The sequence below is a fragment of the Neoarius graeffei genome, chromosome 1 (assembly GCF_027579695.1).
Source record: "Neoarius graeffei isolate fNeoGra1 chromosome 1, fNeoGra1.pri, whole genome shotgun sequence".
In the NCBI taxonomy this organism is placed as follows: Eukaryota; Metazoa; Chordata; class Actinopteri; order Siluriformes; family Ariidae; genus Neoarius; species Neoarius graeffei.
In genome coordinates this window covers 122562291-122578389 of record NC_083569.1, presented here as the reverse complement: position 1 = coordinate 122578389, position 16099 = coordinate 122562291, and the positions used below count along the sequence as shown (strand labels likewise).

The 16099-nt window shown below is 40.9% G+C and overlaps 1 protein-coding gene across 1 annotated transcript in view; it reads right to left on the bottom strand.

Annotated features, from left to right (window-relative positions):
- LOC132883065 (zinc finger protein 658B-like) overlaps positions 1–15340 on the bottom strand; it is a 51729-nt gene extending 36389 nt beyond the window's left edge. Inside the window, exon 1 of the mRNA XM_060916222.1 lies at positions 15229–15340. The gene's annotated coding sequence lies outside the window, so the exon portion shown is untranslated. The remainder of the gene's footprint in view (positions 1–15228) is intronic.
- Between the last annotated feature and the right edge of the window lie 759 nt (positions 15341–16099).

The window sequence follows — 16099 nt, the reverse complement described above, 5'->3', positions numbered from 1 at the left end:
CATTAAGCACTGCCCGATTGCCTGGGGCAAGTGAAACATGCATTCGGGCAAGTGGGATGTGTCCCCGACATGCCCGACCAGGCAAGCTGGAATGAGCATACATTACGAACTAGCCCCACAAAAATTAGGCTTTTTGATCTTTTATTTCAGTTCCTAAAAGCATCCCTCACTATGTATCTGCCTTTATGTCTTGGCTGTTTTCTCAGTCTCGGTTTCATTTACTGCTTTGCAGGTTATTTTATATCCCCCCGCTGGTGTAGTATGGTACTCGTACTGTTTATAGACCTCTTGTGCATGATGTCATGCATCACGTGATAATTACAGCTGGGGTCAGACAGACACCGTCTTTCATGCAAGCAGCTTATGCCATGTACACACGTAGCCGGGTATTTTTAAAACCGAACATTTTCCCCCCCTCCGTTTATAAAAATGTTTTATCCACACCACCTCGTCTTCGAAAAAAATCCCTTCCACACATAACCGAACATCTGCGTTTTCAATCACATTCATAAGCATTCCAAACCTGTAGATGGCATTATTTCCCCAAATCCTACCCCCTAATCACATCGCCTGTGCTCTTGGAGCAGTAGTTGGGCTTCTAAAATTAAACAAGTAAATAGCACCTGCACAATAATTAACGCTTTCAAGGCACTACTCCGATCCATTACTCTTTAGCTAGCCGCACACTACGCCGATTTTCAGCGTACCGAGCCAACTGAAGTCGCGAGTCAGGCGTAAAGACTAGTTTTCGATGGTACCGACTAATCTCACAGCCGATTCAAGAAACTAATCGGGAGCCAGACTGATCGGCGAGAGTCGCTAGCAATAGCCAATCATATCTTTCGCATATAACACGTGACATCATTAAACACAATTTCTAGCGTGAGGAATACGTGTTGGTAGCACCTAATGCAGGTATATACTGTAATTCCATAGACTGAAGCTTTATCCATAGACACAGTGGGCTGGAAAGCCACTCTGCTCAAGTTGTGTGGCTGAATTCCAAATCGCTTTAACTCCCCTATATAAGTGCACTATTTAAGGTTGGGAATAATAGCTCATGCAGCCTAGATAGTGCGCTACATATTCCGTGTTGTGTCATTTGTAATTCAGCCTGCAGCATCTTCAAGTGTTGGATTTAACAGTAACTATATCCAATAGCCAATCACAAAGCTATTAAGTTGTCACGTGTCGCTTCAATCGCGACTGCACTCGTCAACAGTCGGGGGATATGTGCGTGCCCTGTCGGGAGTCGGCTCTGAAATGGGTCGGTTCGGTACCGCGTGGATCGCCGTAGTGTGCGGCTAGCTTAAGTCCATGCTTAATCTGGCTTCTGCAGTAAACAAAGGTCGCACGTTTGACGTCAGGGCAGATTTATTGTCATTTTTTTGGCGCAGATTGTGACATTCTAAAACGCAAACCTCCGGTTAGCTCTGTCCACACGAAAAGGCATACACGGAGTTTTCAAAAATCTTCACTTTGCCCGGAGTTTTTTTAAATATTCGTTTTTGATGTGTTTTCATGTGGATGACAGGCCAAAACGTAGAAAAATATCTTCGATTTAGCAGATACCCGGCTACGTGTGGACGGGGTCTTAATCTGTCTTCACTATGGTTCATTTTTGCGCTGTTTTCACTTGTTTAAACAGAGAAATAGATAAAAGGCATTACCGTCTCCCCACTATCAAGAAAAATGTGAACAAATAGAAGCAAATGCTTCAAGAACAATGAGGAAATGAGCGGTTAAAGAATATGAGGCGAGGAGCTCAGCCTGAAAACTCCAGAGAAATTCACGATTGTATTTAAAATATATTTTACAAAAACAAAGTTGGAAGTGAGGATGGAAGAGTTTGCTTAAAAAACTTGTTTTATTTTTTTCTGCTCGCATTCAAGTTAGCTCCTTCATGAAAGTGTTTGATTTTCTTACAGGTGAAGCCGCTTCCTTATTCGACACAGAAAACCCAGATTGGTTTCAAACAACTCGGGCATTAAAAAAAGCTCAACAAGGAGTGGCATGAGCGATAAATCCTGAAAGAACAGAACAGATAAGAGCAGAGAGAGCTGGAGGTTTGTTTCTGTTATCAGAGGAACACAGTCCTGTGCAAAATATTTGTATATCAGGTTTTGTTTTTTTGCTATATCATCCACCTCTAGGTTTAAAAAAAAAAAAAAAAACCCACACTGCGTCATGACAAATCGGCTGCACGGATTCAGTTACAGGTTGCCAGGTCTGTATAAAAACACCCATGACCTACAATTTTTTTTTTTAAACCTAGAGGTGGATGATAACAAAAAACGATATATAAATGTTCTCAAACACAGTACTGTTCAAAAGTCTTGGCACCCTATTGTTTTCTTCATACAAACTGTGTTATAGATTTCTGTTTTATGATTTCTACATTATTAAACTGTGGGTGGTAGAAAAGGGCAACTGGACTTGCTTGAAGAGTCTTGAAAACGTTTCACCTCTCATCCGAAAGGCTTCCTCAGTTCTGTCTGACTAATAGAGATCTTGCAGTCACGTGACCGGAAAGTACACAGCCGCCATCTTGTTGGTAAAAAACACAGCTGAATACTGCTACACTCGTGTACAGAATGGATCAATTTCAACCAACGGACTACACGGCTCATTTTTCTAATTAACAGATAACTAGATATATGTCTAAAATAAACGATCTACAGATTAGTGACCCTTATGGCTTACCGGACGTAGTTTTCACGACCGTGTCAGTGGATATTGAACTGCCAGCGGAATACCCAGGCATGTATAATTACCTCATTAACTTTCCCTCGCTGTTCAGTGGTGAAGCACTGCGTGCTTATAAATCTCTGGACAGTTATCTTTACAGAAATTCAGGATTTGTCAGCGACTCAGATGTGGCATCTTGTAAACAAGAAAATAACAATCCTCATTGGATGGGTAAGTCACTTAAGTATTGAGTATAGCACTGACCAGCCGATTATAGAATAGAATAAGATAATTCCAGCTGTAATTCCAAATCGTCCGTCTTGTTTACCATGGATCTGGCGTTGGAGAGGTAGAGGCTTGGCAGTGGAGATTTGAGTGGCTGTTTTCTGAGCTTAGTCAACAGGCCGGCTCTGCAGCCTCGCTTTTGCTTCCGCTCCCGACGCCACCTCCTTCGCTTTGCTTCCGATAACAATCCACGGAGACCCCGCTGGTCTCGCTATCTCGTCCGGAATGTTGTGCATGCGATGGAAATCGTTACAAACCGTCATTTTCTGCTGGAAACCAATGTCCAGTAAGTCCATATGGTTGTAGTGGATATTGAAGTCCGGTACAGACGAACAACACGCAAAAATACACACAAAAAACATAAAAACCGTGCACAGGTAGGGAGAGCTTGTAGCCGCAGCCATTGTAGTAGAATTGTATATAGTATGGTTTTCCAGAAGAAAAGGTAGAAGTAAAAGCAGAAGTAGAACCAGAAGTAGAAGGCGGAAATATGGCGTTTGACCGACAAGATGGCGTCTGTCACAATCTGGATCGGCTGTGACGTCACATGCAAGTGCTCCATAGGGACAGAAGCAAATGCTTCAAGAACAATGAGGAAATGAGTGGTTAAAGAATACGAGGTGAGGAACTCAGCCTGAAAACTCCAGAGAAATTCACGATTGTATTTAAAACGTATTTTACAAAAACAATTCCCTGTTCACTAAACAATTCACTCCCTATTAGTCAGACAGAACTGAGGAAGCCTTTCGGATGAGAGGTGAAACGTTTTCAAGAATCTTCAAGCAAGTCCAGTTGCCCTTTTCTACCACCTACAGTTTACTATGACCTGGATGATTGAGAATCTTCACAGACATGTCTACATTATTAAGTAATGAACCTACAGTCTGAGAGAGTTCTACACAAACACACTAAACTTTACAACAGCTGCATGCGAAATGGAAATAAATCGACTAAAGCAGAAAAAAAATATTTTGGATAAAACTCTTATTGTCTGTTACAAGTAAAAAGTAACCAATAACCAAACTTCAACTCAATGTGTGATGTTCATTTTTTGTTGTAATTCACAACTATTCTATGGTTTTCCTAAAAAAATAAGTAGTACTCGCAAAATAGGGGACAAGTGATAATATTGGGGGGGAGGGGGGTGGAAATTAACCTCCACTTGTCCCCCAGGGCAAGCGGGTTTAAAAGTTAATGTTGAGCCCTGGTCCCTCATAAACATTAAACAGTGGCACGAAGATATGAGGTTTATCTTCTCACACTGAAAATATTTTCTCTCGATCATTTTGCTCACTCGTGAATATGTTCAACACTCGAAGATAATGCAACCGGTAGGCGAAGTCAGTCTTCCCCGTCATTTCCGGTGTGGCAGCTGTAGGAGTTACGTCGTTAACATTGGAGTATAAAGGCAGGTATCAGCATGCTGTATAACTACCGCTACACTTCCGGGTTTCGCTGCTTGCTGTTCAGGCTCTGGTTTGAAGCATGTTGGCAATATTCTGTCGCCATAGCAGGGCCCTGTTTGTATTGTTTCCTTTTATTGATTGAATGAAATTTGCTCGCCTCTCTCCACCTCACGCAGCATGACTGTTTATTGGTTGCATCTGTTCCAGATAATACTGCTGGTGTCACCTTCGTGTTTTTAACATTGGCCGGCGGATATTAACAAGACCGTTTCAACCCATGGTAATTTTTAGTTTTTTTTTAAACGGTGAGATTGTTTCAAGAAGTACACACTGAAAACACTGTATTAATATATTTTGTCTTCAGCAGCTGAGTTTGCCACTGCTGCTTTGTTTTGCTTTAACATTATTGGAAGTTTTATTTTGTTTGTAACGTTTTATTGAGTAACCGTTTAAGTGATTTTATTTGGTGTCTACCAGTTGTGTTTTCATAAGTGGCTTTACTTTTGTTTATTGTTTTGCTATTTGGTGTGTTTTATTTTGAGTTGATTGCATGTTGAACTACACTACCGTTCAAAAGTTTGGGGTCACTTTGAAATGTCCTCATTTTTGAAAGAAAAGCACTGTTCTTTTCAATGAAGATCACTTGAAACTAATCAGAAATCCACTCTATACATTGCTAATGTGGTAAATGACTATTCTAGCTGCAAATGTCTGGTTTTTGGTGCAATATCTCCATAGGTGTATAGAGGCCCATTTCCAGCAACTATCACTCCAGTGTTCTAATGGTACAATGTGTTTGCTCATTGCCTCAGAAGGCTAATGGATGATTAGAAAACCCTTGTACAATCATGTTAGCACAGCTGAAAACAGTTTAGCTCTTTAGAGAAGCTATTAAACTGACCTTCCTTTGAGCAGATTGAGGCCAAGTTTACATTAGACCGTATCTGTCTCGTTTTCTTCGCGGATGCACTGTCCGTTTACATTAAAACGCCGGGAAACGGGAATCCGCCAGGGTCCACGTATTCAATCCAGATCGTGTCAGCTCCGGTGCTGTGTAAACATTGAAAATACGCGGATACGCTGTGCTGAGCTCTAGCTGGCGTCGTCATTGGACAATGTCACTGTGACATCCACCTTCCTGATTCGCTGGCGTTGGTCATGTGACGCGACTGCTGAAAAATGGCGCGGACTTCCGCCTTGTATCACCTTTCATTAAAAAGAGTATAAAAGTATGAAAATACTGATGCAAATACTGATGCAAATACTGCCCATTGTGTAGTTATGATTGTCTTTAGGCTTGCCATCCTTCCACTTGCAAGTGGTAAGTGACGCGCATACCCAACATGCACTGAGATCACACACACAGCGGCTCAGTCCCGAATCACTGCTCGTGTGCTTCACTCGCGCGCTCTGTGAATTGTGCAGGGCCGGAGTGCGCACCCTCCAGAGGGCACTCGCTGTTCAGGGCGGAGTGATTTGGAGCGCAGGATGCCTGCGGAGCCGAGCGTATCCGTGTATTGGCGTTGCTGTGTGCACGCTAATCGTTTTAAAAACGTTAATCTGATGATCCGCTGATACGGTCTAATGTAAACCCCACTTGAGTTTCTGGAGCATCACATTTGTGGGGTCGATTAAATGCTCAAAATGGCCAGAAAAATGTCTTGACTATATTTTCTATTCATTTTACAACTTGTGGTGGTAAATAAAAGTGTGACTTTTCATGGAAAACACAAAATTGTCTGGGTGACCCCAAACTTTTGAACGGTAGTGTATTTTCTTGTGTATTTATTTATTTATTTAGCTGCCTTATAATGTGCCACCTCTGTACTTACCTTTATTTTCTGTGTTTGGTATAGCTTTTAAATCACTGTTAACCTAGATGCTGCTTTCCCTCCTTTTAGTTATCTTAATCTTAACATTATTTACTTTTTTTTGTTGTTTGGAGGTGAAATTAAACTCAACTTTGTTGTGAACTAAGTGAACCACGTCTCTGTTCTTTTGTGAACTTACCTGTGTGGGAACCCCCTGGCTTTATTTTATGAGTCGGGTTCAATTATAACAGTCCCCCCCATTCAAGTGACTATTCCCTGGGTGAAATTCCGATGGTGGCATAGTTGGACTTGAGTGCTGTAAAAGCCAAAATCTAGCCAAGGCCCTAATTTAGTTACAATAATCTTCATATCTTCACGCAACTATATAATATCCCCTCTCTCTCACACACACTGGTATGCAAAAGTTTGGGCACCGCTGGTCAAAATTACTGTGAACATAAGCAAGGTGAAGATGAAATGAACTCCAAAAGGCATAAAGTTAAAGATGAAACACACTTTTCAACATTTTAAGCAATATCAGTGTATTATTTTGGTTTTGTACAATTTTAAAGTGAAAAAAGGAAAGGAGTAACTTGCAAAATATGGGAACCCGAGGAGATTTGAGCACTCAGATCACTTTGACCAAGGTCTCAGACCTGAATTAGTTTGTTAGGGTTATGGCTTGTTCACACTTGTCGTTAGGAAATGCCAGGTGATGCAAATTTCAAAGCTTTATAAATACCCAGGCTCCTCTAACCTATGGCTCCTCCAGCCATGGATTCATCTAAGCAGCTTCCTACCACTCTGAAAATGGTTGAGGCCCACAAAGCAGGAGAAGGCTATAAGATAGCAAAACATTTTCAGGTTGCCATTTCCTCAGTTTGAAATGTAATTAAGAAATGGCAGTTAACAGGAACAGTGGAGGTCAAGATAAGGTCTGAAAGACCAGGAAAATTTTCAGAGCGAGCTGCTCGTAGGATTGCTAGAAAGGCAAATTAGAACCCCCGCTTGACTGCAAAAGACCTTCAGGAAGATTTAGCAGACTCTGGAGTTGTGGTACATTGTTCTACTGTTCAGTGACACCTGAACAAATATGACCTTCATGGAAGAGTCATCAGAAGAAAACGTCTCCTGTGTCCTCATCACAAAATTCAGCGTCAGAAGTTTGCAAAAGAACATCTAAACAAGCCTGATGCATTTTGGAAACAAGTCCTGTGGACCGACGAGGCTAAAATGGAACTCTTTGGCAGCAACAAGCAAAGGTATGTTTGGAGAAAAAAGGGCACAGAATTTCATGAAAAGAACACCTCTCCAACCATTAAGCATGGGTGGGTGGATCAATCATGCTTTGGGGTTGTTACAGCCAATGGCACGGGGAACATTTCACAGGTAGAGGGAAGAATGGATTCAATGAAATTCCAGCAAATTCTGGAAGCAAACATAATCCCATCTCTTAAAAAAAAAAAAGTTGAAAAGAGGCTAGCTTCTACAAATGAATAATGATCCTAAACACACCTCAAAATCCACAATAGACTACCTCAAGAGGCGCAAGCTGAAGGTTTTACCATGGCCCTCACAGTCCCCTGATCTGAACATCATTGAAAATCCATGGATAGACCTCAAAAGAGCAGTGCATGCAAGACAGCCCAGGAATCTCTCAGAACAGGAAGACTTTTGCAAGGAAGAATGGATGAAAATTCCTCAAACAAGAATTGAAAGACTCTTGGCTGGCTACAAAAAGCATTTACAAGCTGTTATACTTGCCAAAGGGGGTGCTACTAGGTACTAACCATGCAGGGTGCCCGAACTTTTGCTTTGGGCCCTTTTCCTTTGTCATTTTGAAAATGTAAAAGATGAAAATAAATTGTTTTTGCTTAAAATATAAAGGGAATGAGTCATCTTTAACTTTATACAGTTACGCTACAATGACCTGCATAGCGCTTGTATTGTTTCTGCCTACCGCTAGCAGCCTGCAGTGGCTACTCATGCGTCGCGTGTTGGTCTTTGCTTCCTATGTTATTGATTCCCGTGCGAATTTCCCCAGTACACAAATATTGATGACGTAGTCAGTATTCTCTGTAACCTCGTGGTTCTCGAATTTTCGGGATGTGACAACGGGAAGTGGAAAAAAAAAATCGTTTACGAAATAGATCCTCATCTTCCGACTTCTGCTACAATCAATGGTGAGTAGGTTGTATTTTCTAAACATATAGAAGTGATGGCTTAAAGTGCATATCCTGGACCAAATTTGGGGGATAAAAAAAAAAAAAATAAAACGCGTCTGGAAAAATCCCAAGGGAGTCTGGAGCCAGATTCGTGACGTTACCTGCAGAAGCGCCAGCAGGCTGCGAGAGCTTGCACGGTTTCAGTGCACAGCCTGTGTAGACCAAGTTTAGCAGCTAGTAATTTTGCATTGAAATATGGAATTGAAACCTGAGCGCAATGTGGGAAACGATGAGTACTAATCCCATCAAGATTGGTGTTGCTACACCCTCCTACGATACATCTGTTAACCATTTTAATAATTACGTGATAACGTTGAAGAAATTTGCAGAAAACCACCAGGTCGTTTTCTCATAAACAAACCAGCGCTGACGTAGGATTCAGAGGGCGGCGTCCCGCACGCGACGTCACGAAAATCAATGTTTCCCGGGAAATCCAAATGCCAAGTTTTTTTCAGAGGCGGACCAATTCACCTCAAATGGCTTGATTTCAACTGAATTTTTCTGGCATTACGCAAGGTAAAAAAATTGCACAAAATGTGACACATATTTGACCAAAGTTTAATATACGTAAAATAGAACTAGAAAAGCACTCTGAGAGCGCAGACCTCCGCCAAGCAGCTCATTTCACCACATATTGAGACTTACACCTAAAATATGAGTGTCATATGTGTGAGATAAAGTGTCATAGAAAAATGGGAAAAAAAAATATTAATTTGTTACCTTACAGCGTTAAAAATTCTAACGACCCCCTCATTTTTTGTGTGTTCTGGATCATAGTATCCAGAATTTTGTCTGGACCCGGATCAAACTTTGATACTTTATAGAACTCATGGAGATCCTTTTGTGTATTTTTTTTTTTTTTTTACCAAACACTCTGGTCATTTGTTATGGAGTTATATGCAAAAATTCCAAAAATGGGCCTCTCTCGCAATGATAAAGAATCCTTCAAAAAATCCTGGATCCAGAAGGTGATCCGGATCACCACCAAAATTTAATGGATTGTTACTTGTGCCCAGTCACACCTCTGGAAAAAAAAAATTTCAGAGCAATCCGTTCATAACTTTTTCCGTAATGTTGCTAACAGACAAACCAACCAACGCTACCAAAAACATAACCTCCTTGGCAGAGGTAATTACACTGATCTTGCTCCTGAATTTACCCGTGATATGCACTTTAAGTATTTTTCTTGAATACTGTCAGGTTTAATCATAATCAAAAGACTAGCACGTTGGTTTTGCTAACGTTAGAAAACCGTGTCTAAGTGCTGCCGGCGGACGGACAAAAATTAAGCAAATTATGGCCATTTACGGGTGAAAGTTGTTGATATCGGTCACAGTTCTTCTACTGTTTTAGTGTGTAATTAAGGTCTGAAAATCCCCTCGATTTTTCAAAATTAAAAAATTAATAACTTTTAATATTTGTCACAGTTGGTTCATGCATAATTTTAAGTCTTTTCTAGTGTAGTAGAAATATTCTTAATCTAATAACTTTGATTTTTATTGTCACATGCCTTTTTGGAGATCATTTCATCTTCAACTTGCTTAACTGTTCAGAGCAATTCCAGCGTTATGGACGTGACACTTGAACTCAAAATGGCAACAAATGACCAGTGCATGTTTTATTGTCTCCCAGTATTTAAACAGGTGTTGCATATTTTAAGGCTGTACCATACTGGAGAAGTGATAGAACAAGAACAATTCCCATAGTACATCTAGGGCATGCCAGAAAACGCCAATAAAAGATGCGTTATGGATGTGACAGAAAAAGTATCACTTTTCTTGGGTGACTGTACATTTTTATCAAACTCTGTGAAATCGTAAACCTAATGTCGAAATGGAGATATCCATTTGATAGAGGGGTCCAAGGTGAATATTAAAAAATCTTTGTTTAAAATATTTTGTATTTCATGTAGAGTTTCGGAAGGAAAAGTCAGCGTTATGGATGTGACGCGTCTGAAATAGACATGGCATATGTTTAGAAAATCAGCAATTTAACCACCATAACCCTTTGAAAAACTCTCTAAATATCAGCTAAAACTATCAAAGTTCTTAAATAATATTTAGGATGGCTATTGTTTTGCTGTTTTGTGGATTTCAGCATACATTTCTGTGGCTTGTGGCAATAATATAGAATTGTACATGATCAAAGTTGATTTTAGCTTGGGTTTTACATTATAAGAAAGAAAGACTGACAGTGACATATTAGGTTGGTTACAAACTGGTTCAACTTATTCACATCTGTAAAATACAGGCCTAGGTGAGATCTCTGGGAGTGGTTTTGATGTATTACATGTTGCTTTATTTTTGCATGGTGAGGTTGACATTTACATGGAATTGCCCTTCACTAGGGTGCATCAGTTGCCTCCTAAAAATGAAAAGTTCCTCCGATCATGATGCATTTTTGTTTCTATGTTCCTTTTGGTAAGAAAACACACTGGGTGAAATATTTTGACAAAATTCAAAAAAAAAAGTTTAATGGTGGCACCAGGAGCTCAAAGTTATGGAAAAAGCTGCTATTTTATGACAAAATTTTGATCACTTTTCATGAAACATTATGGCACCTTATAGAGTATACCAAATATCTTAGATACTGTAGACAGTATGTCTAGAATGTCTAAAAATATTTTGAGGTTTATTTTAGGGTGTCACTAGCATTATCTATCAATGTTATAACCCTGGTTTTAAGCTTGCCGCCTATGCATGTGCTAGCCCCTATTAAAGTTATAATGATGCTGGATTACCTGTTTTCAAGACAACTGAAGATACAAGTGAAATGTTAAGAAGCAAATTCTCAATGTCTATTTCCTATGTGGCTGTCTCAGATTTGGAACCATTACTCTTTTGCAACAACTTGCACAATGTTCTGGAATCTTTCTTCTAGTGTGGCAGAACCAACTTTCTCATGGGCTAGTTTAACTCCACACTCTGCCACATCATTTGTCACAATGAAGTTTGAGAGTGTTTGCCTTTATCCTCTGGTAAGATGCCAAGCCATCCCATTGTGACATTGGTGTTGAGAGCAGATGATCATCAAATATATCAAAAGCTGCAAAGAACAGCCACGAGTCTTCACCTATGAAGTTTTCCAGTTTGAGGGCCACAAGAAATCAATAAATGGAGTCCAACATTGTGATTCAAACCTTACGTGAAAACATAAAATAAGCATTTTAAATGACAAATGCTTTAAGTGGCAAAAAATGAACCTCATGGTGCCACCATTAGACTTTTGAATATGGTCAAAAAAATTTACAGGATGTCTTTATTGGTGAAAAGGAACACCCAAACAAAAATGCATCAGATTTTATGAAAGTGAGGGCAACTGATGCACCCTAATGTTCACAGTAACTCATTTTGACCAGGGGTGCCCAAACTTTTCATACATGTCAACCTATACAGATTGTCCGGAAATTATACGGATTTTAGCTCATTTCAAGGGCGTACGGGCGTATAAACAAAGTCTTACGGATTTTCAGTATTTTCTGACCTAAATTTATTTTGTGTATCTTATTTAAATATCGTCAGCTGATCATCGCAAAAACATACAAAAGCTTGATTTGTAGACAAAGAACAGCGTGTATGAAGGGGCAGATAACCCAGACTATGTGAAACCGGATGTTTATTCCTCAAGCCTCGTGCAGTATCGCGAGTCTGTGAGACTTCGCTCGTTCAGGTCATGCACACGATCTGCATTTAAACGCGCCAAACGGTCATTGTTCGAACGATTTTCTCATTGTGCACAGCGACATTGTTTACACCTGAGAGATTTTGAATAGCGTCTGCTGAGTGAAAGAATGGGAACACCGAGAAAGAAAATGAGATACGGCGGGCGGTATCTTCCTGAATGGAAGGAGACATTTAGGCCACATCCACACGACAACGTGATGTTATTTAAAAAAATATCGCCTCCAAATGGGCAACGATCAGTAGAAATCAGGCCCATATGGCAACGCAATGCTTGCTGAAAACGATGCAATACACATGCCACACCTCTAGGGGCGCTGTAAGACGGTCCCTTCGGACACACCAGAACAACCCATACGAAAAAGAACAGTAAAGAACTTATAAGAGTTTACCACTGTCTTACTAGTAAATCCTTATAAATATAAGGATAAATCCTTTTAAGGATTTATAAATAAATATATATGCCATGTATGATTTACTCCTGAAAGTGGCCCATTTTGCATTTTCCTCATACAAATTTTTTATGAAAATCTAGTATGTATGAAGTGAACATTGTGCATGGTTTTTACAGATAATGTGTATGATGAATTACACCGTCTTTGTATGCTTCACGTAATGTTTGTAGTTTTAAATTATATTTTACAGTTTAAAATGTATATGCCTTTTACATGTAAATCCAACATAAACATATGGATTTAAGTGGAATAATTGTAAGGAGTTATGTGATCAAGACAGCGTTTTAAGCAAGGTAAGGCCATTTGATTATTAATTTCCCCGCCATGGCATGGCGTGGGCCCATATGATTTTGCCTTGTGCAGCTATCACGCATTTGAATTAGGTTCGCCTCATTTGCGCTGAAGAATATGGTTTATCGCGCGGTCTAAACGGACTTGGGTGTTGGTTGATTCTTTTTCCTTTTTTTATTTCCCATGCTTGAAAGGGTATGATCCTGCTCATCGTGTACTTTTTTTTGATGGAGTAGGTGAAATAGTGCTGCAAATGGCGTTTCAACGCAGACGTGTAAACAACAGTTGAATGCTATTTTCAAGATGAAGGAAGAGTTGCGTGATGCTTTGAAATATCTCTTAATCCATTCATCAATGCACAAAATTCGCTTTGCTGCTTAATCCATACCACAATGCACACAATTTGCTATGCTGCTTTTAAATAGTACATTTGAGGCATAGGCGCACATTACACAGTAGGCCGAAACAAAATATTTTTTTCTCGGTAATACCGTATACCCCGGGAAAACACAGACAGTTTAAAGGTATCAAAATTTGGATACCGCCCAACCCTACCCCGGCGTGAAGCACTCACAGTCATGTGGTTGTGACGTCATCGTAAACAAATCCGTTTTACTCATCCAGACGACTTCACAACGGCAACGTTGCCAGATCTTTCCACTCTGGAACCCGTTCTCAAAAAGATTGCGTTTTGGGCACCCAAAACGCCGGTGCCGTGTGGACGCCAGGCCTAAACGATAAGCAATTGTATCGGAGTCACCTGAATCCGTTGCCGTGTGGACAGGGCCTTAATGGTGTCATTGTTCAGGCGAAAAATGAGGAGTACGCGCACTGCACAGTTTGTGTGCGAGATATAAAAGTTGCGGCGTCTGGAGTTTACGACGTGAGGGAACACGAGGTCCAAAGTACATCAGCGAAATTTGCACCAGAAACAGAATCGGCCGCAAATGACGATGTTTGCAAAGCCTAAGGCCGATGATCAATCAACAAGTGTAATAAGAGCAGAAGTTACGATCTGTAATTTTATTGCTCAGCACAATTTGCCGCTAGCCGTTGCGGACCACCTGACAGAACTGTTGCCGCGAATTTGCATGTACAGTACGATTGCGAAATCTATCAGCTGTAGGCGCACCAAAACAATGCAAATAATCAAAAAGAGCTTGGCCCCCGAAGCTACACTACCGATCATCCAGCACTGCCGGACGTCGCCATTTTCCTTGATGATCGACGAATCCAATGACAAAAAGACGGACAAGCGACTGGCCGTTTTGGTGCGGATCTTCGACATAAACAGAGGGGCGAAGTCAAGAATCATAGACATGCCCGTGTGCAATATCGGCACGGGCGAGGCGATTTTCGACATGCTGGACGAAGTTCTCAGGCAAGTTATATTTACTTATTTATTTATTAAGTTTGGTGCGGGGCGGCACGGTGGTGTAGTGGTTAGCGCTGTCGCCTCACAGCAAGAAGGTTCTGGGTTCGAGCCCCGTGGCCAGCGAGGGCCTTTCTGTGTGGAGTTTGCATGTTCTCCCCGTGTCCACGTGGGTTTCCTCCGGGTGCTCCGGTTTCCCCCACAGTCCAAAGACATGCGGGTTAGGTTAACTGGTGACTCTAAATTGACCGTAGGTGTGAATGTGAGTGTGAATGGTTGTCTGTGTCTATGTGTCAGCCCTGTGATGACCTGGCGACTTGTCCAGGGTGTACCCCGCCTTTCGCCCGTAGTCAGCTGGGATAGGCTCCAGCTCGCCTGCGACCCTGTAGAAGGATAAAGCGGCTAGAGATAATGAGATGAGATGAGAAGTCTGGTGCGATTCGAAGGCTATAAGGATTTTATGTTGATTTTATGGATTTCTTCCTCTGATACTACAGGTGGACGCCCAAAGGGGTTGACATGTATGACTTTTGCGTGTGTGATTTATATATTAAAAATATCAAGTATTTGCTGTAGATCCATCAACATGTAGAGACCTATATATTGGATGGTTTGGTCTAAAACACTGAATATACAGTTCACTGAGTTGAGGAGAAAAACACACGTCACTCCTCACAGTTAGCAGGTTAGCTAATTCCTCACAGAAACTCACATGAAGGGGTCTGTGTGTTCATTAACAGCTCACTAACAGGAATGGATAAATAAGAAACTACGGACATAAACAGAGGTTTTGACTGTTAGCTGAGGTAAACTAACCTGGAAACCTGTTAACAAAAAACTGAAGCAAATTATTCAGGAATTGTTAGTCAGACTTTTTTTTTTTATTACTAAATTTATTCAAAAGGTTAAACCAATTATCTAAACACTATCTGAAGTAGAGCTCCATTTATGATCCAGTCAGTAAACTGTTAACCAACACCGAGCAGCTCAGAGAACCAGTTTCACTTTAACTTACCTCAGGATTTAAAGATAAACCGATTTATTCTCTCCAAACGCGATTATTATTAAACATTTGATCAGATTTAACCGTCGTTGTACCGGGCAAAGAGGGAGGGAGGGAGGCTTCTTCTTCTTCTTTCCGATTTATTGGCGGTTGGCATCCACTATGGTGCATTACCGCCACCAACTGTATTATTGCGACATTGCAATGAGGTATGGAGCTTCAATGGAGGAGTGACAAAAAAAAAAAAAAATTTAACTAAATCCTGTCAAAAATGCCAGTATTCTTCAGGAACATAAGAACAAATCTCCAAGCTGACGGTACTGAAAAGGCAAATAATCTCTCAAGAGCGAGAACTAGGGGAGACCAGTCTCAAACCTCTTCTAGTAGAACGCTTCTCTGTCTACTGTATGCTTGGCATTCTAACAAAACATGTCTAACAGTCTCCATTTCGCTGCAGTTAACACAGTGACCTGTGGCATGCTTGCCAATGATGTAGAGGTTATGATTTAATCTAGTGTGTCCTATCCTTAGGCCCAATCCCAATTCTAATTTCTACCCCTACCCCTCCCCCTTGGCCCTTCCCCTTGAAACTGAGCTACAAGGGATAGGGCTTGAAATTCAACCCTTACGTATTGGGATAGCCCTTCAACTATCGCATACGTCATCGCGTACCTCCGTCAGCGTTTACGTTAGCAAAACGCGACCAAATGCGTCATTGGCTGCGACCAGCCGCTACAGTCAGAGCCAGAGGCAGAAATCTCTGCTGGCAGGGTGTGATTTGTTAACTAACACCACTGAATGGGATATCTTTGGCGCTTCGTGCACCACATCCGACAGAATGAGGTGTCAGAACACTCATGTAAACAATAAAAGCGAGAATAAC